Here is a 21056-nt window from a genome sequence, read left to right on the forward strand (position 1 = left end):
ATCACCACCATCTGTACAATGAACACATTGATCTCTTACTCTTTCATTTCACCTACCTGGCCCTTACAGGCATTTGAGATCATATCCTCTGCAACAGAAAGAGGAGATGTGTCACAAGTCATCATTTTTATTTTGCCTTTGACAACCCAAATTTTCTGGTCTCTGAAAGCCTGAAGCCCAGTGAAAGGCATTCCCTACTCACTGAATGGCTACCACATCTACTGTTTCTCCTGAAACAGTTGGTACTTCTCTGCATCTGCTGGGGTTTTAGGATGATCATCACCCTTTGCAGCCTCCCTGAATTGAAACACAGACGAGGGAGTCAGAGGAATGAATATAAAAATTTAACTTTATTACTGATAACATTGAAATGAAGAATATGATTTGTATCAGTGGCCAAATGTGCCTCCTAATACAGTCCCCTTCATTTGAGCTTGACCCCGTCCCAAGCTGCAGACCTCTCTCCCTGCTTCAAGGACAGAACGTGCCCCGACAAACTTCCCCCTCTATGTGTTTCAGGCTGCCTCCCAAAACAGGAAAACTCAAAAAGAGCAAAACTGACAAGGCTCAATACCTTCTCTCAAATTCATCAACTCGAGAAGTCACCACTTGAGCCCTGGTTAGGAGTAAGGGTGTAGGGAAAGAGATTTTCCCATAGTTTCCCTCCTGAGAAGCAGCATACATATTATTTCCCCTTTATGGAAAGATTAGTGGTAGGGAATAAGTATTCCACGCTCATATACACATTCCTCTATTTTCAATTCCCTTCACCCAGTTGGTTTAACAATCAAGGAAATAATGGATGAAAGATTTGGCACATCCCTCAGGGAAAGAGATGAGCTTCAGGTGAGTCCTCTCCGTTTGTTAAGCTCTTCTCCAAATACCAACCAATGCTCCACTGTGGCCAATTTAGCTTTTTTTCCATAAAAAATATGAATTGGGTAAGAATACTACATTAAGTAATTCCAAAGTACTATTGTACCTTAGGCTAAAAATTTACTCCTTATTTTGTTTCCCTTCCTAATTTGGGTCTGTTAAAGCTCACTAGAAATTGATTGTGTTCCATGATAATGAGTATGGTCCCTTCAGGATATTAGGAATTAAATTTTTTTTGCCTATGGGACCCACCACTGAGAAAGTACAAAGAGTTAATAGGATAGATAGAAGTTTTGGAGACACAGTTAAAAAAACAACTTAATCCCAGCTCCAAAGTGATTACCCCCAGGCAAAAATAATAAAGAGTGTTCTCAGAAACTAGCACAGTGTTTCCAAAGACTCAGAGGGGCTCAGTGCTGTGTGAGGAAAGGACAGTGAATGCAGAAAAAGTTAATTTCTACTCCACTAGACTCCGAGCTCATCAGCCACTTGCCCTTGTTCCAAAGCCAGTAAACTGAGGTCTGCCAGGGTATGGAGGGGAGGAGAATCTCCTTTCACGTTCTCTATCCTCAATCACAGAAACTCATGGATAAATTTTGAAATCTACAGTGGTCACAGACCCTGTCACCAGGACTCACTGAAGTTCTTTGGATCTTATTCACCCTATTAAGAGCTTTTTCATTTCATTTGTCTTTTGAGTTTCCATTTCCTCTCCCCAAACCCACCCCCAGCATGGCATTTGCAGTGAGAGTTGTCCGGCAGGCAGACCCATTCCATAGGAGTCCCTGCCACTTAGTCTGGAATGTCCTAGGCCTAGGAAACTTGCCTGTTAGGGTAGGTTTTTGTATTACCCCCAACTCCAATTCTGCTGGAGAATCACCCTCTATAGGTCCTGCCGTTCATCAGCTTTTCAAAGTTCTAGACTTTGAGCGACATTTCTTTCTGCTACATATTTTTCTGCAACAAGGAAGAAGGCTCTGATATTGTGCTCAAAACTGTTCAGCTTGCTTCTTGACTGCATTCTGTTCCTTCTCTACCACATGTATGAGTATTCACAACACCTGAGTATCTTCTTCTTTTCATTTTTAAGCCCAATATCTGCTTTTCTGACACAGTTTTCTCCAGATCTTGTCTTGTAAGGTACCCTATCATGAAAGACATACAGTCGTTGAGTTCTGGTGCTACCAAAAGCATCCACTGTTTGAACAAGTCTTGTCAACCTTCACCGCCTGAGTGAAATCATCTCAATTATGGACCCATCATACAAGTGTCCAACTCAGACCAGATTAGATCTACCACCACCTTCCCTTTCTAGTGTACATTATCTCCTGTGCACCTTCCCTTCAAGCCCTATTTTCCTAAGTTTCATTCCCTAGCGAGAGAGGCAATACCTCTAATCCCATTGAAAGTATCTTTTTTATAATGGCTGATTTTTTCCATCATTCCCTTTCAAATCTGTCCAAGTATTCTGTACGCATATGGTTAGTCTTCATTAAAAACTCTCTGTTAACAACTTTAAGAAGACATTTTCCAAGAATTTTTAGATCTGGGTTCCCTCAGCATAACAACTGCAATTTACCCTCTGTGATCCTGATACTATGCTCCAACTATACTTCTTTATACCCCAGCCATCCTCTCCAATCCCAGAATAACTGAAAGAAATCCCTTGTATGGTCTCACGTTCAAGAGGAATTAAGTGGGCATTTGTTTTCTTTAATTTGTCGTATCTAGTTAGTCAGACCTCTAAGATTTCATTCTCTTAAGAATATGTCTCATCTCTCTGCCTCCCATATAATTTGTCTGTTTTACTTTATTTTTCTTTTCTTTCATTCTTCCCCAAATTCCTGTTCTAATAATAAAACCAAAGCCTACTTTCAAAAGAGACATTCTTCTTGCATCACAGATAAAGCCATTCTACAAGACAAGTGTATAAGGTGCAACCTATCTTAATTCCTTCTTTAGATGGAATTCACAGTAATTTTGTCACCTTTTTGCACTGTTCACTATATACTAAGATTATCCATTCTTTCTGTTCTTTAGTAAATTTCTCCAACCTTCTTAGGCTAAAACTAGAATCTAGGTCTCTGAAACAAAAAGCCAGTGGCAGAGTGATTACAGTTCGCATTTTCAGAGCCCATAGGAGCCCGTGGAGTGGGATGGAAGTAGAAAGCACTCAGTGGACAGCCCACATGACCCTCAGCAGTCAGCTGCTCCGGGCTACCTCATCTTGGTCCTCAATGCAGTTCACGTAACTAGGAATGGAACTGGAGGCAGCTGATGGAGCCCGGCATTTCTATGCCAGGCATAAAATTCCTGCTAGCTATTTATAGCCCACATGGACTTAGCTGCCTTTGCAAGCCATCTATAGACCTGGCTGAGAAATACAATAAAAGCAGCACAATTATTCCACCCACCAACGCCTATTAAGCCTGTTTGCTGAAGCTCTGCCTGTTTTAAAGTGAGCCTTCACAAAGAGTAAAAGTTCTCCTCTTCTTGGATAGGAATAAGCAATGGATCTGAAATACATGAAACATCAGCCTTTGGTTCAAATGCGTTAGCAATATCATTTGAGATTTATGGTACCCATTTCTGGAGATATCAGAATGAAAGTGAACGTAGGAGAGAAAGATGTACTCGTCCTTCATAACCCTCTAATATCCAAGTGAGAAGCGATTTTCAACCAGTGGCCTAAACAAATCATTCCTTCATAAAAATAAATTCCATATCCTGTAAGGATTATCTTAAGATGAGAAGTTTTACCAAATGATATTTTAAGAAAGTGAAAACATTGGATATAACATTGAAAAAAATAACATTTGCAAACAAAAACCTCAACGGATAGTGTTAAGGATACATATTAGATCTCCAACAGAACAATTAGAAAAGTGTACATAAATCAACCGGAGAAGTTAGACAAAGGACATGAACAGGGATTCCAAAGAAGAGGAAACATATATGGCCAATGAATTGGAGAGTTGCCCAATCTCATTAATAATCACAGACTGCAAATCTAAGCGACAGTGAGGTATCATTTGATATTCACTCAATAAGGAAAAAGCAAGAAATCCAACATAACAAGTATTAGAGAGAATGGGAATCAATAAGATTTCTTATGGAGTGGTGGAGGCAATATGGCAGAACAGGAAGTCCCCCGCCCACACACAAAAAACACTCACACACACCCTCTGACAGTACAAATACCAGGCAGCTATTCCCTAAAGTGCCTTTATGGGAGCTTTGGGACCAAGTAAGAGGTTGCATAACTCTGATAAAGCCCAAGAATGCAGAGAATCACTCTGAGAAGGCAGCCCCACACACCAGTGGCAGAACCACTGACTGGGGCCTGGGCTGCAGACCTGAAACAGCTCCATCCCCCTATGGACTCAGGTTTAGTCCCACTGGTCCACAGCCCTGCCATCAGCCCCTCTGCTAAGGTACCCAGGACGAGCCACATCCATTCATACCACCAGTAATAGGCCTGCTGGCCTTGGATGTGACTGCTGTTCTCAAAGTGGCTCTTGCCCTGGCTCCCGCCCAGCTCCACCATGTGGAGCATGGTGTCAGCAACAGTCCCGCCACTCAGGAACCAGCCCTGTGACCCACCAAGAGTATACTTTGGACCCAGGGGAACCTGCACCTAACCAGCCCCTGATAACAGGCTGGCCAAACACAATCATATTGTTAAAAGATGAACATTTACATGTACTAAGTCCACAAAACCTACTATTAATATAAGCAATGAAGATCTTATAAATATACACAAGGTAGGATGTCAAAACTTTTCATAACAGAACTGTTCATCACCTTATAAAACACAAAACATCAAATGTTCACAACAGGTGAATGTATAAATTGTGGTAAGCTCACAGTGGACTATTAAGCATTAGTGAAAACAAGTGATTTCCAGCTCATGGAAAATTAGGAATATTAATAGAATAATACTGAGTGAAATGAATCCCAGAGGAAAACGCACAGCATATTTTCAAGAGTCAAGGCTCTAGAAAAAGTTTTAAAACAATTAAAATAAAGCAGTACATTGCATAGGCATATGGGGTAAACACACATTCAGGAAAGGGTTACAGCAGGAGGAGAGAAAGAAAGGATAGCAGAGTAACAAATATATCGATGTTAATGTTCTATCTTCCAGGCCAAACAGTGACCTTACGGATGTTACTTTGCTATAAATAACTACCTTGATTATGAGGACCATGTAAGTCAATGATAGAAATGTGCTATGAGCCTAGGACTCTGAGTAATTCAATTTTGTGAATCTGAAGTATAAAATATATATATACCTATGTATGTATATGTAATGTTCCTATCCAATAACAAATTATTTATAATAACAGATAGTTTTTCTTTTCATTTGTAACCTTCTGAAAACTAGAAATGAGACATTTTAATTATGTAAAAGTTGAGTCTGAAGAAGCTTCTAGTTAATCTCATACAATGTTCAAACGACTGTTAGCAGGGTGTCTGAGCAGCTCAGTTGGTTGAGCATCCAACTCTCAAATTAGGCTCCGGTCATGTCTCACGGGTTCATGAGATTAAGGCCTGCATGGGGTTCATGCTGTGAGCACAGAGCCTGCCTGGGATTCTCTCCCTCTCCCTCTCTGTCTCTGCCCCTTTTCTACTCTTGTGCGCACACATGCTTGCTCTCTCGTTCTCTAGAAATAAATAAATGGACGTTAAAAAAATCAGTATGTTAGCAACAGAAAAGCTCTATAATTACCAATTATGTCCCATATTACAAATATTTAATAAGGAAGCAAAAAGGATTTTACTTGAATTTCTGGGAGAAATACATGTGCTAGCACCTGAAACAATTCTGGTATTAAATAAATCATGGAAAAGATAAAGTATACTGTATTTTCCACCCCCCTAAGAAATTCTACTGAATTTCTTAAATTCAGTAAAATCTTAAAAGAAACATGTTAAAATTACTGTTAAAAATTCCTTTTGCTATGTTATAGCCCAGTATTGCTAGCAAAAAGGAAAAAAAAAGATATGCACAGTAGCTTTATTCCCCAGAAGTTTTGGTATTAAAGAATTGAGAACTTTACAAGTACATTAAAATGGGGCAAATTTCAAAGATAAAATTTGGAAAGTTCACTTCTAGTGATGGAAGACTAGATAACTTAAACCAGTTTTCTCCCCGAAACAAAAGAGAAACTTTGGACAAAATAAAACAAAATCTGTTAACAGCAGCAAAAAAAAACTCCTGAGGCAGTGAAGACTGAGGAGAACAAGATCTAGGATAAGAAGGAACCCAGACTGAAGACTTAGATTTGAGGACTGCTGCGTCCTAAGCACCTATGTCCACTTTAATAGAAAACCCTGAGGTGGTGAGCAGAACTTTCAGTACATACATGAGGTTAAGGGAACAAAAACTAAAAATCAAGAATCAACAGAGAGAGGGAGGGTGATCTGGTAAGCCATCCAGACTTTGGGCTGAGACTGTTAAGTTTGACACTCTAGGAATAATGAGAAATAAAGCAATTTCATAAGGACTGAAGCCCAGTGTTGAATTATTTTGACCCCCACATTGTATTAACGAGACCTGGGTTTGCTAGTGTCCCTAACCACCTGCCATGAACAAATAAGAATCCTCTTTTGTAAAAGATGACATTATCATAATCTTAAAATTATACTCAACATATATTATAGAAATAATTACTCAGGGGATCCTGAGACAAGAGCATTAAGATAAGTATGTCTAATACAATCAAGTGAAAAGGATAGAGTAAATACCTAAAGCATAACAAAAATAAACCAGGTCGAAATTTTAGAATCAGTATACCAGTTGCACCAGTACTAACTATGGCTACTGAGAATTAGTGACCTCCAAGAAAGATAAGAACAATATACCCAAGCTACAGTCCAGAAATTTTTTTTAAAAGATGGAAAATACAGAAACAAATATGTAAATAATGAATGGCATATGGTGGACAGATTAATTACACAGGGGGCCCAGAGAATGATAAAATGAAGTAGAAACAATATTTGAAGATTTGAAGATACTGGCTGAGACGTGTCAAAACTGATGAAAACATATTAAGTCACAACTTCTAAAAGCATTCTGAACACCAAAGAGGACAATTACAAAGAACATCACATGTGGGCACATACTAGTAAATCTGCTAAAAACTAAAAGCAATTTTTAAAAAATCTTTAAAATAGAGAAAAAATACACAGTTTTTTTAAGCGTGTAAGATTATTAACCAAAACTGGCCATTGAAAAGAAGCAATCAATTTCTTCAGTATCCTGAAAAAGGTCAGAGTGTAAATACTCTTCTATCAGTCATAGATATTCACTATGTGAGTCTACTTGACATCTCAAGTCAAGATGGGGACATTCTCAGAGACAAGCCACATAACAACATCATCTATTTCCACTTTGCCTCCAGCCAAAGCTTATCCTTTTAGTAATTTTGACTATCAAAATCTATTTGGACTATTATATTTCCTTTATACTTGAAAGTCTTTTACTTTCTGATGTGTCATAAAGGCCTACTGAGAATTCCTATACATTTCTTTAAAAAAAAAATCTTTTTTTACTTCTTACATTTTTTTTCCTTTCATCCCACAAGGAGTGACTTAAGTAACATTCAAAATGCAATGTGGAATTGACATTTCAGTTGAGGATCAGTGGCGCTAATGGCTGGGGAAAAAAATCATAGAAAAGTGGTAACCCAAGTTCCTTAAGCCAACAGTATCATGGAAATAGCACTGAACTAAGAATCAGGAAGCTTGGTTCTATTTCAGGCTTCGTTCCTAAGTAACTTTAGGCAAGTCTCTTAGCCTTTCTTGGAACATTTCCTCATCTGTTGAAAGATCTCTTCAGTCCCCTCAAATTCAAATATTCTATTACATAATGCAGATCAATACATACTTTTTAGCAAAACATATGTGATATATATAATCTAGGATATCTTCCTGAGTTCTTCACTTAAGGTTACAGTCTTAAATTCTAAAAGATAAAGTTTTAAAAAGACAGCAAGAGCTAAGGATAGAAGTCTGAGACCATTCTAGTCTGCAACTATTATTTTCTAACATGGTTGCTTCAACACATTAACAACATATACCTGCTATTTAATGGTACTTCCTATTAAGTTCCTAAGGTCTTTGAAATTTATACCTGAATACCCTGAAGGGCATTCATTATCTTTTCTTCTCTCCCTCAGATGATCTACCAACATGGAAATACAGAACATTATTATCTAGTAATTCTTCTAAGAACTTATATCATTTACATACTGAAGATTTTAGTATGTTTAACAGGAGACTAAGATCTCATATGATTTTTTTAAACATCTTCCTGATTAGGCCTTTGCACTGTATTAGTGATATCTAATTATTTAAATGTCAGATTCAAAAATGTCTGCATTTAGCAGATATGTCCAGAGCTATACCATTACACAGACTGCTTATAATTTATTTGCTTAAATTGAATTGCTTGTAAATTATAATTTCATACAATCTGGGAAAACACAGAAATATCATTTTAAAAGATTTTCCTCAAAGAAACATCCCTTTATGTAACAGTTTCAGTGTGTTTCCTTGACAACATTGTTGCTAAGAATGTCTCTGAGGCAATAAAGAATCTGTGATAAATGACTGATGTCTACTTCAAAAATACAAGATGTGAATATGCCATGTGTAGTTAAACATGTCACTATAATCATAAAACCAAGTATAGGTCACCAACATACTAGTTAAAGCTGTATTAAATGTTTATTTTTTAAAAAAAAGAAATTCAACAAACAGAACTTTGAAAATTAGATTAAATAATAAGAGAGTAAATTCCAGAAGAAAGAGATGGACTAACGCCATCAGTGCTTTAAGCATAATTGATATAGATCCCAACTTTTTCAAAATGATGACAAAATTGTCTTAAACTGAACTTATCATTGACTGTTAAGCTGTGACCTATACTAGGTGCTGAACTTTAATTGGTAAGAAGGGCACTTGTGGGGTGAGCACTGGTTGTTATATGGAAACCAACTTGGCAATAAACTATTTGTAAAAAAAAAAAAAAAGAAAAGAAAAGAGAAAATAAAAAATTTAGAAACTCATACAATTTAAAAAAAAAGATTCTCCTTTAAAAGAATAACTGAAGGAAGAAAGCAGCATCTACTCCTGAGTGCTAAATAGAATCAACATTCTGCCTTCATCTCACACCTAACATGTTAAGACAGGGAGACATTTCAAAAGATTACTTCATCCCTTCTCTGGCCACAAGGTAGGACGAACAACCATCTTTTTTTCCAGATCATTCCCCAAGAAGAATTGTTCCAACTTTGTAACCTAATATTTAATCTAACATATATGGCTGATGCTCCATTTTGAAGTCATGAAAAATTTTTTAAAAACCTCAACTTTCCAACTGTGGGAGGAAATGTAGTAATAATATATGTTTTCTGAGATAACTTCTTTAAGCACATGCATGCTTAATCTTCTACAGCTGGATGTTAACAACAAAATGACTACCATAGCACACTTTCCTATCACTAGCTACGACTCCTCAGCTGATCCAACAGTTACAATGTGCAAAGGCCATGACCGTCAATTAGAAAGAACTGATGTGTATTATAAAATGATATCAGGGAAGATGATAATGGCTTAATATCACAGCCCTAAAATCACCTTAGAGTGTAAATTGATCAAGATGATGCAATGACATCACACTTTATTAACTCTTTCTACTCCAGAGAGAGAGAGAGAGGATGGCAAAATATAAAGAGAAAGGACACAGATTTAAATATAGTATAGATATCTCTATCAACTTGAAATGGAGTCAAAGCCAACATGATAAGCAAGAGTCAAAGTAGACTTTCTGTGCCTCAAATCTTGAAGCCAGCAATACATGCTAGGATCCCTATTAAGAGGAACTTTTTAAATCCTCCACACAAAAAAAGGAGGGGGTGCTAGATCTCTAGCCCTCATAGGCCCCCAACCCTGAGAGATGGCTGTAAAACACTGCTACATGCTATGCTTCAGGCTTAATGTGGCTGAACCAAATCTTTCAATGGCTTTCAATCTGCAGTTTCATTGGAATAGAGTCAAGACAATGGTTCAGGCTAACCACAAATTCTCTAAACAGGAAGGCTGAGTCCAGAAATCCATCCATCAACATCCATGAAATTGTGACTAAGCTGTCAGTTTAAAGGTAGGGTAATATCCCAGTCTCTTCATGATTTGCGATAGTCACCTCTTTAGCTTATATTCTACAATCCTGATTCACCACCTACTAATATGTTGCTTCCTAGTGCCCTTCAACTGAAACACCAATGAATTCTCTAACGGCTCCCTAACCTTACTATATCCTAAGTACTCTGTCTTTTCTGAAGTATTACTTTTACTTACTGTCTAATTTAATATTCTCTATTAAACATTCACAATGTAGCAAGTACTCTTTTTACAACTCTATAAACATTCACTCATTTCTGTAATAAAGGCCCTAAAGCTAGATGTAGGCATCACAGTGTATGTCCTATGGGTAGAGCAGAGTATGACACACAAAAGAATCCTGGGTATTTGGAAGGTGGATATTTGATGGTTTCCATGAGTGTTTGTTAAGCATCTGTCAAGTATCCTATTAGGAAGTGGTCAAAACTATTTCCTTACGTGCATGGATGGATAGTTTGCACCACAACCAGAGACAGGAGAAACTCCAATTTTATACTAAAAGTCTTCACTATTCTTATTTCTTTCATCAATAATGAATTAAGCATAGTTCTCATTATTGGCTCAGTCTTTCTTGAAATATTGGTTCTAAGTTCAGGAATCTCTCTAGGGAATTTTATATAGAGATAGAGATATATAGGTAAAGTTACACAGATAGAAACGGAGATGATAGAGACAGACATATATATACATATAGGCTTCCTAGATACATATAAATATATAAAATACAGTATAGAATATTTTGTATATATATTCATACATAGACGGGTGGACCCAACCTGACTTTAGTTCAAGATGCTCACGGTAAAAACAAATAAGTTACCTTACAGCAGACTGAAGAAATTAGGGTGATTTTTGTTTGGTTTGCCTCATGTGATAAAATTTGCATTCTACTTGTAAAGCAAGATGGGATCTTGATAGCACTCTATAAAAATTCCATAATGGAGCTCAGTTGGTTAAGTGTCTGACTCTTGGTTTCAGTTCAGGTCATGATGTCACAGTTTTGTGGGTTTGAGCCCCATATGGGGCTCTGTGGTGATGGTGTAGAGCCTGCTTGGAATTTTCTCTCCTCTCTGTCTGCCCCTCCCCCACTCTCACTGTCTCTGTCTAAATAAATAAATAAACTTAAAAAAAATGCCTTCCATGATGGAAGGCATTGTATGGCAACATAAAAGAAACCTTTAGTTCTATCTAAGTAACACTTGTGTCTCTTTTGTACTACAATACTAAATTTTATACTTTTATGAAAGATGAAATATTCAGTTACATAGAGAATAAATCATCGTCACCCATTTTATAAGTAATTCTTCAATAAGAATTGTTTATACAGTAATTTGCCCTTCATTGTCTGCATACATTATTAACTAACATAACTCTTCATAAATACATCTATTTCACAAAGCAAAGTTTTTACACAAAAATCACCTTGAGAATCTTTTCATTAGTCTGTACTTGACATCAAGGGGAATGACTTTTTCTTTAGTTTAACCACTGTGGATAAGGTATATTTTGATACTGTGCCTTATTTTCCCCTCCTTTGTCTAAAAGGATCAGAAGAACCCTCTGTTTTATACCTGCATAGCACATTAAGCGATACTGAGCATTCAGCAAGTACTCAATAATGGTCTTCATTACATCTGCTATCTATAAATAATACCAATCAGAAGTCTCCTTTTATTTGTTACCAGTCTACCATCCAGACAAGTATTTGTTGAGAACACTGTATGTCCCAGGCTATGGAGAGCCACAGATGAACAAAAGAGTGATGGCTTCTACCCTCAATGAATTTGCATACTGGTTCTTAGGAAAAAATATGGCCCAAGAAAGGCACTTGCTCCTACAAAGTAGCTATAAGGAACCACACAAATTCTAATCCAAAGGTCATGGTCAAAAACCACAGCAACATTACTAAAATCATTACTCTCAATTGTGGAAGAAGACAAAGACAAAGGAAGACATAGATGTTTAAAATCCTACAGACTGCTCTTGCCTAAAAAAATACAAATTGGTTTTTAAAAATAAATTTGGATTTGAATACCTAATGTATGCATTTCCCTTCAAACTTCCGCATCCGAGTGTCCTTCCTAATTATATGTTCATGCACAGTGTCAAATTCTTCCAAAGCTTTTTTTTGTTAACAACCTATGCTGTATTTCTTCCTAATTACTGTTCATGTACCCCTCAGTGTGAGTAATGCCTAAAGCAGATGGTGTCTCCTCCTAGGAAGCAAGCATTTGGCCAAGCAGTACGACAGAGCCAGTTTTTGAAATTTGACAGGTACCCTTCAGAATGGATACATCTCTGTATCACAATTTCTCAGGTTCAAGGCACAGTTGAGACCATTTTGTCACATTTCAGCCTGTCCCTCACCCCCGGCCATCACCATGTTAATACAGAAACATACATCAAGAATTAAGGAATTCCAGAACTTTTAGTTACAGAAAAAATCATATTCATACAATGTTCTTTTTATGTCATGTATGTTTAACATCAAACTTAATAAAATTCAATATAAGCCAAAGAAACTATTTCTAAGATTCGAATACAAAGAGATGTCATTTAAACTCTACCCTTCTTTTTTCCATTCTGTAAGCCTTTATCCTTGGAGACTATATTTATAATCATTTTCCATTATTACTCTTTTCTATATAACCATGAACTATTTTTTCTTGGGTCAATGCAAAACATTACTGTTCCTAGTGATTATCTCTTAAGGTGATCATCAATAGCATTAGTCACAGTCACCAGTAAATACTAGAATAAAAAGTTAAAAACTAGTTGATATAGTTTGTCATTTTCTAATATGGCAAGCAGAGCAATTGAATGTAATCATGTTATAACAAGGTGCATATATTGGACAATAGAACATTCTAATGGAATTAAATTCCATTTTGTAAAGGCAATATATGAGCCGAGTTGGGAAAGGTGAATGTTTAGAAACCATAAATAATCCTTTCAAACCATGACAGGCAATTTTCCCTGCACACAAATGGATGATTTTTAAATGAACAGAGATTCACTTTTTGGCAAGTACTCTACAAAAGATCTAGCTGATACCATCAAAAACCATTCAAGTGACTATAGAAATGGACACCCTAGAAACCCCACCCTGGGAAAATTTTCCCAACCAATGAAAATATTTTTTATCAAGCAAAGCTTTTATATTTCAATTCTCACAATTAATCATTTCTGTAAGTATACTATCATGCCATTGTATACCTCGTGAAGAGATATACAAAACAGGGAACAGAAACATTCGAAGAAGCAGTACTACTGCATACTCTTAATTTCACTCTCTCTAATACCTCAAAGGTGCACAGTTCCACCAAGAGGAACCAGAGCTAAATAGTGAAGACGACAAAAATCATTTGCCTTTCTCTTGCTCATAACCCCTACTTTCCCCTTTTTCCAACACCCAACTTCACTGTCTTTCTTTGTTCTTTCTTTAGTTCAGACAGATTAAGTACTATGGTGAAGATTTTCCTAACAAGTGAGGACTCAGGTGAACAACAGTGAACATGGTGTAGGTGTCTCTCATGGAACGCAGCACAGGAGATAGACCTAAACTAACAAGCACAAACAGAAGTGAAATTATTACCATGATTAAGTGCCAGGAAGGGAAGGAAGGTATATGGTGGCATGTTAGCTCATTGCAGGAGGGCCTGCTAGAGTCAGGGAGGAAAGGTAAAGTCTCTCTGAGCCAGTGATCCTGTTGTGGACACATGAACGTGTTAAAAGTGGGCAAATGCAGAAGGATGGGGGTGAAAAGAGATGCAGCACCTCGGGCAGAAGGATCAGTACACACCAAGGAAGAAGAGTCAGGACAGTTTAGTGAACAAGCAGGCAGAAGTAGGGAGTGGGATCAGGCCTTATTGGGAAGAGGTAGGGTCGGATCATGCAAGGTCTTCAAGTTTACATTGAAGGTTTGGATTTTTATCCTAAGAGCAATGAAAAGTCATCAAAAGAGTTCCAAGCAAGGGGATGTGATTGTAATATGTGAAATAAATATTCTCACTACAGTGTAAACAATAGAATGGGGGAAGGAAAGTACAGAGAGGAGAAAAGTAGAGAAAGGGTCCATTAGACAGGACAATGGAAGTAATAATGATCCAGAATGAAAGAGAGAGAGAGATCTGTGGGAAATATTTAAGTGGTATAAGTAACAAAACTTAGAGATGAAATGAACACAGATGTAAAGGGAATAGGAAGTATTAGGGTAACTCTAGGTTTCTGGCCTTGGTAATGTATAGAATGACATGATATGGTGAGAAAGAAAATCGGACAGAAGGACTAGGTTTGATGAGGGAGTCAGGGGATGGGGAGGAGGACAACTCAAATATTGATGTGGACATGACTTGCAGGTGTCTATAAGGTGAAGCTGTCAAGAGGACAATTAGGGACAGAAGTCTGCAGTCTAAGGAAGGGGTCCAACCTGACCCACTCCTTTACAAGCCTTCTGCACACAGGTGAGAAATGAGCCTTGAATGTGAATTAAACTACCCGGCGCAAGGGTCCAGAGGGAAAAAAAAAAGAATCTATGAACAGCTTTAAAACTCAACATTTAGTGACTTGACAGATGAGAATCAGCCTGCAAAGCTGGCCTCTATCTCTTTAGCTGCCTTCTCGAAATTATATGACTTAAAAGGCCAACCAGGAGAAGAGGGGGTCACGGAAGCCAAGGCAAAAAAAAAGTGCAAGGAACAGTGGAGATACAATACACATTGAAAGCTAATGACACGTCAAGTAAGATAAGTATTGACAAATGTCTCCTGGGGAAGGTCAAACTTGAATATGAATAGGAGCTACAGTGATACAGTAACATGGGATGGGTGGAAGCCCAACCGGAGTACACGGAAGAGTTGATGGGAGGTGAGCAAACTGACTCTCAAAAAGCCTGCTGTTAATGGCCTTCTGGACTCAGACTTGGGCCTATGTCTCACAGCCTTGGTCTTCCTAAAGCTGTACAGGGCTCTCAATAAGTCTCCACCTTCAGCCAGTGGTTCTCCACCATAACACACTGAGGAGTCAGCGACACCTACTGATTCGGACTACCCAGCTGTACCAATTTGATCTTTGTGAATGTGCTGCTAGAATCAGAAGCCAGCTCTAACCTTACGCTAAAACCCAGTGTGCCTGAATGTTAGGCATTCAAATACCACTGCCATAATTAAGTACCTGTCCCTCCTGTGCTGTCATTTACTTCTATTTCTCTAACTTGGTCCGCATGAAAACATAAATTATCATTAAAGGAAAATTTATGCTGAGACCATAGATGGAAAACTCATATTTATCATAAATGGAGAGTTATTGTAAATAAATAAAAGAGCGAAATCAAAATGTTAAGTTCTAGCTAGATACTTTAGCTCATCCAAGACCCTGAACCTGACATGCCTTAAAATAAATGAACAAAAGGTAAAGGGTTCTACTTAGCAAGAGTGATACTAAAAATATACTTACCCCAAAATTCACTCGAATGTTTTCATTAGATGTGTGCTTATTCTCCGCACAATTTCTAAAACTGTGGTGCCTTCAGTCCACAAATTAAGAGATCTGAAAAAAAAAAAAAAGTGACCATCTTTTCAAGCTTGCTTTACACTGTCCTATCTCATAACTGTCATAAGAACTACTTAGACTCTCCTCCCTAACGTATTACTCATAAAATTTAACATTTCTCACAGCCTGCAGTTAGTTACCCTGAGGAATGAAACCTAATGAACTTAGCATCTGTAACAGAAAGTGTCAATTCACTCAAGAAACATTTAGTGAGACATGTACCGGCCCAGGTGCCAGGGGTCAGGCATCAAAAGACAAAGTTCCCAAAGTTTCCCAAATGATCAAGGAGTAAAATACCAAGAGGGGAGATGGACATGTAAACAAATCATAATGCAGGGTCAAAAGCACAATAAAGTTTAGAAAAGGGAGTAGTTAACCATTTAACGACCTGGGCTGAGAGGAAAGAGGAACGTGGGCAAGTCGTCCTTTACACACATGGTCTAGACTATCTTTGTTTTCTATGCACTGAGAAATTTTAACTGTGCATATGCCTAAAGCTAATGGTTATTTTCTCATGAATTTCTTCTTACTTATTACTTGTATGAGATTTAGTTTATTCAAGGTTAAAGAATATTTCACATATATCACTAGTTTAATTTTCTCCTGGGTGGGGTAACTGTCAACCATCTGAGAAGTATGACCTGGCTTAAAAGAACACATACCACTAGTCCAGAAACCCAGGAGATCTGCTCCAGGCCTACTTATCATCCATGTGACCTTGGAAAATCACAATATTTCGGAGCTTTGGTTTCTTCTTTTATAAAACAAGGATAATAAAAGCTAAAATGCTTTGATGTTAAGTGGCCTAGAATTTCTATTTTTGTAGAATTCATTGTGAAAGAGAAAAATGCTTAAGTGGGAAATTTAATTAAAAGTAAGTAGATTCTAAATTATAAAATTATTATCAGATAATTATGAAATTATATCAGACATATGTATGACATCTAATATAGCTATCTTGAGGGAAAAAATAAAATCCAAATTTATATCAGGTAATTTGGGGGAAATATTTACTTAATTATGACTAGATATTTAAAACATATTACTTAACAGTCTTCCCAAAAATCAAGCTACATAAACAATATATGGATTATAATCTCATTTATTATAAAATGAAACAAATCTCTACATTTGATTCAAAATATATTGAAAAAAGTCCATGAAGCTATCTACCAACCTCTACCAACCTATTTACAGTAGTTAAATATGAGAAGCAGTGGTGGGAAAAGAGGGTTATATGTGGCAAAATTCAGCTGATGAGAAGGAAATAAAGGGTAAGTGGGTAAGAAATAAAGGCAGATATTAACTTTTTGTTCTGTACGATGTATATTGCTTACATTTTTAAATGGATTACTGACATATCATTTAGATAAATAAGACAAATTTTAAATAACCAAAATTCTGGATTCAAGGAGACAGAGCAAACATCCACATTCCAACAAAGACTCTGCTGAAATAATATCATGAATATACAAAACAAATAGCATAATAACAATGCAAAACATGAGGCATGGTCATCAGCCCAACAAGGATTCCAACAGATTTCTAGGACAAAGAAAGCAGATTGAAAAAGCTGATGATATAAGGTTTTTAGTCTCTATCTCAGTCTTAGTGTAAAGGCAAGAGAAGGTAAGTGTCCCAAATCCAGGACAGTAAGCAGAGAAAAAGAATTCTTTCTTACCCAACCTATTATTCTATTCAGACCTTCAGTGTATTGGATGAGGTCCACCCAACTTTGGGGAGGGCCATCTTCTTTACTCAGTCTACAGATTCAAATGTTAACCTCATGTGAAAACACTCTCACAGACACCCCCAGAAATAATGTTTAACCATATATTTGAGTGCTCTGTCCGAGTCAAGTTTACACAGAAAATTAACTATTGCACTACAGAATCCCCAGGAAAAACCAAAGACAACAGGGGAGACAAAAATCAGGATGCCAGAGGAAATTTTTGACTCTGATACCACCCTCAGAGCCAACAGTAAACAAAGCCTAACTCCTAGCCAGGTAAATATAAAACATCCCACTAACGGTGTCTATTCTCAATTATTTTACCCAATATATCATATCTGGCTTTCAACAAAGAATTATAAAGCATGCTAAAAGGAAATAAACAAAAATCAAAAAGTCTTGAAGAGACACTGAGCATCAGAATCAGATGTGGCAGATTTTGGAATCAACAGGCAGTGAATTTCAAATAACTGTAAATAATGTGCTAATGGCTCTAGTGAAAAAGGGGAAACATTCAAGAATAGATGGGTAGTGTAAAAAGATGGATGGACACTAAGAAAGAACCAAAAGGAAATGCTAGAATTAAAAAATATTGTTAAAAGGAAGAAAAAATGTCTTTGATTCAGTTTATTAGCAGACTGGACACAGCTAAGGAAAAAATCAGAGTACGTGAAGATATGTCCATGGAAACTACCAAACTTAAACGCAAAGACAAACAAGAATAAAGAGATGAAACAAAATATCCCAGAACTGTGGTATAATTACAAAAGGTATAATATATGCATGATAAGAATTCCAGGGATGCATGGGTGTCTTATTCAGTTGAGCTTTTGACTCTTGGTTTCTGCTCAGGTCATGATCCCAGCCCTGTGTCAGGTTCTGTGCTAATGTGGATCCTGCTTGAGATTCTTTCTCTCCCTCTCTCTCTGACCCTTGCCTGCTAGTACTCATGCACAGACGCACTGTCTTTATTAAAAAAAAAAAAGAATTCCAGAAGGAAAAGAATAGAAAAAAGTTTGAAGGGACGTCTGGGTGACTCAGTAGGTTAAGCATCCGACTACAGCTCAGGTCATGACCTCAAGATCAATGGGTTCAAGCCCTCTGTTAGGGTCTGTGCTGACCCCTCAGAGCCTGGAGCCTGCTTCAGATTCTGTGTCTCCCTCTCTCTCTGCTCCTCCTCTGCTCTCATTCTGTCTCTCTCTCTCTCAAAATAATGAACATTAAAAAAAATTTTTAAGAAAAAAACATTTGAAGTTGTAATGGCTAAGAATTTTCCAAAATTAATGACAGGCACCAATCTACAAATAAAAAAGGATAAATACCAAAAAAAAAAAAAAAAAAAAAATTACACACAGACAAATTCAAACTCCAAAATATAAAAAATGGAAAGAAAATCTTGAAGAAAACAAATCAGAAAAAAATCCTAAGAAAATAAAAACTATACAGAAGAGTCATGACTCCAAAGTGCAGCAAACTAGGGGTGCCTGGATGGTTCAGTTGGTTAAGCACCCGACTTCGGCTCAGGTCATGATCTCACAGTTCGTGGGTTTGAGCCCCGCGTGGGGCTCTGTGCTGACAGCTAGCTCAGAGCCTGGAGCCTGCTTCCGATTCTATATCTCCCTCTCTCTCTGACCCTCCCCTGCTCACACTGTCTCTCTCTCTCTCTCAGAAATAAATAAGAACATTTTTTTAAAAATTAAAAAAAAAAGTGCAACAAACTAAAATGTAGATAATTATGAGAAATTGCTAAAGTATAAGAGAAGACACTCCATTTGGCCTTGATGTTACCTTCCTCAAGTGCCATGTGGGCATTAGGCCCAAAGACAAGGGAATGGAAACTTACATAAATAAGACCATAATATTCTCTATGGGGTTTCAGAACAAGAATCAAGCTACAGAAATTAACAAGATTAATTATGGTTACAAAATGAATTGTAAATGTTTTCAATTTGGAAAATGTAAAAGCAGAGGTATAGCCTTCAGAAGTTGAGTGATAGAGCAGTAAGAAAAGTCAAGCGCTCTAAAACATCCATGTTACGGAGCAAAGACTCAAAGAAGACTGTTCAAAATGGATGCAAAGTATGAGAAAGAATGAAATCCTCCCATTTGCAGCAACATGGATGGAACTGAAAGGTATTATGCTCAGTGAAATAAGTCAGTCAGCGGACACATATCATATGTTTTCACTCTTATGTAGATCTTGAGAAACTGAACAGAAGACCATGGGAGAAGGGAAGCGAAAAAAAAAAGATACAAACAGAGAGGGAGAGAGGCAAACCACAAGAGACTATTAAATGTAGAGAACAAACTTAGGGTGAATGGGGGGTGGGGTAGAGGGAAAATGGGTGATGGGCACTGAGGAGGGCATTGAGGAGGGATGAACACTGGGTACTGTATGTAAGCCAATTTGAAAATAAATTATATTCATTAAAAAATAAATAAAAACAGGGGCACCTGGGTGGCTCAGTCAGTGGAGCGTCTGACTTCGGCTCAGGTCATGATCTCACGGTTCTTGAGTTCAAGCCCCGCATCAGGCTCTGTGCTGACAGCTAGCTCAGAGCCTGGAGCGTGCTTCAGATTCTGTCTCCCTCTCTCTCTGACCCTCTCCTGCTCATGCTGTCTCTTAATAAATAAATAAATAAATATAAAAACTATTGCAAAAAAATGGATGCAGTGTGTGTGTAGACACACACACACAAATACAAAAATACTCAAAATATTTTACATGGGTACAACTGGAAGTTAGAAGATGAACCAGTAGAACTTTTTAAAATACATTAATTTTTTAAATATTATATTAATTTTCAAATATTATGGATGAATGGCTAAAGATGATACAAAAGATATGGATAATGATAGAATATTACACAGCCATAAAAAAGAAGGAGATCTTGCCATTTGCAACATGGATGGGCCTAGAGGGTATAATGCTAAGTGAAATAAATCAGACAGAGAAAGACAAATAGCAGATGATTTCATCCATATGTGGAATTTAAGAAACAAAAGAACAAAAAGAGAGAGAGAGACAAACAAAAGATCAGACTCTTAAAAAGATAAAGAAAAAACTGGTAGTTGCCAGAAGGGAGGTGGGTGGGGGGATGGGTAAAATAGATAAAGGGGATTAAGAGTACACTTATCATGATGAGCACTGAATAATACACAGGTTGCTGAATCTGAATTATATTGTACACTGGAAAGTAAGACAACACTGTATGCTAATTACACTCCCATCAAAAATTGTTTTAAAATACTGCATTTCACATGCATTTCAAAACTACTATTTTTGTGATCTAATTTATATATTATGAAATGCTCAAATCTTAAGTGTATAATTTAATCAAATTTGATGACTAAGTATCTAGACACAGAATGTTTGTATTATCTTAAAAAATCAAATTAAAAATATTAAAATTTAGAAAAAAAAATGGGAGAGGGAAGAGACACAGAGGTAGGGGTTGGGCAAAGGAGGTAAATTCTCATTTTCAGGAATGTAGGTAAGGTCTGTGGCCATTCTCTAACATTCATTAAATCAAAATATAATAAAAGAAGTATATTATTTAGAATTATGGAGGTGATAACCAGGAGAACTCAAAACAGAAACAAGTTAAGTAAGCTTCCTCGGAGTGGGAGCGAGATGGAGTGACGACAGTAAACTTATTTACAATAAACTACTGTCATCAAAAAATATGTTTAACCTAGACATACACAC

At 37.1% G+C, this 21056-nt stretch overlaps 1 protein-coding gene across 5 annotated transcripts in view; it reads right to left on the bottom strand.

Moving 5' to 3' along the window:
- Positions 1-21056, bottom strand: part of PRR16 (proline rich 16) — a 787493-nt gene that overhangs the window by 764367 nt on the left and 2070 nt on the right. For all 5 annotated transcript variants that reach the window (XM_077746357.1, XM_077746354.1, XM_077746358.1 and 2 more), the window contains exon 2: positions 15520-15612. The gene's annotated coding sequence lies outside the window, so the exon portion shown is untranslated. The remainder of the gene's footprint in view (positions 1-15519; positions 15613-21056) is intronic.

Source organism: Crocuta crocuta, unplaced genomic scaffold (assembly GCF_008692635.1).
Source record: "Crocuta crocuta isolate KB4526 unplaced genomic scaffold, BGI_CrCroc_1.0 scaffold218, whole genome shotgun sequence".
Lineage (NCBI taxonomy): Eukaryota > Metazoa > Chordata > Mammalia > Carnivora > Hyaenidae > Crocuta > Crocuta crocuta.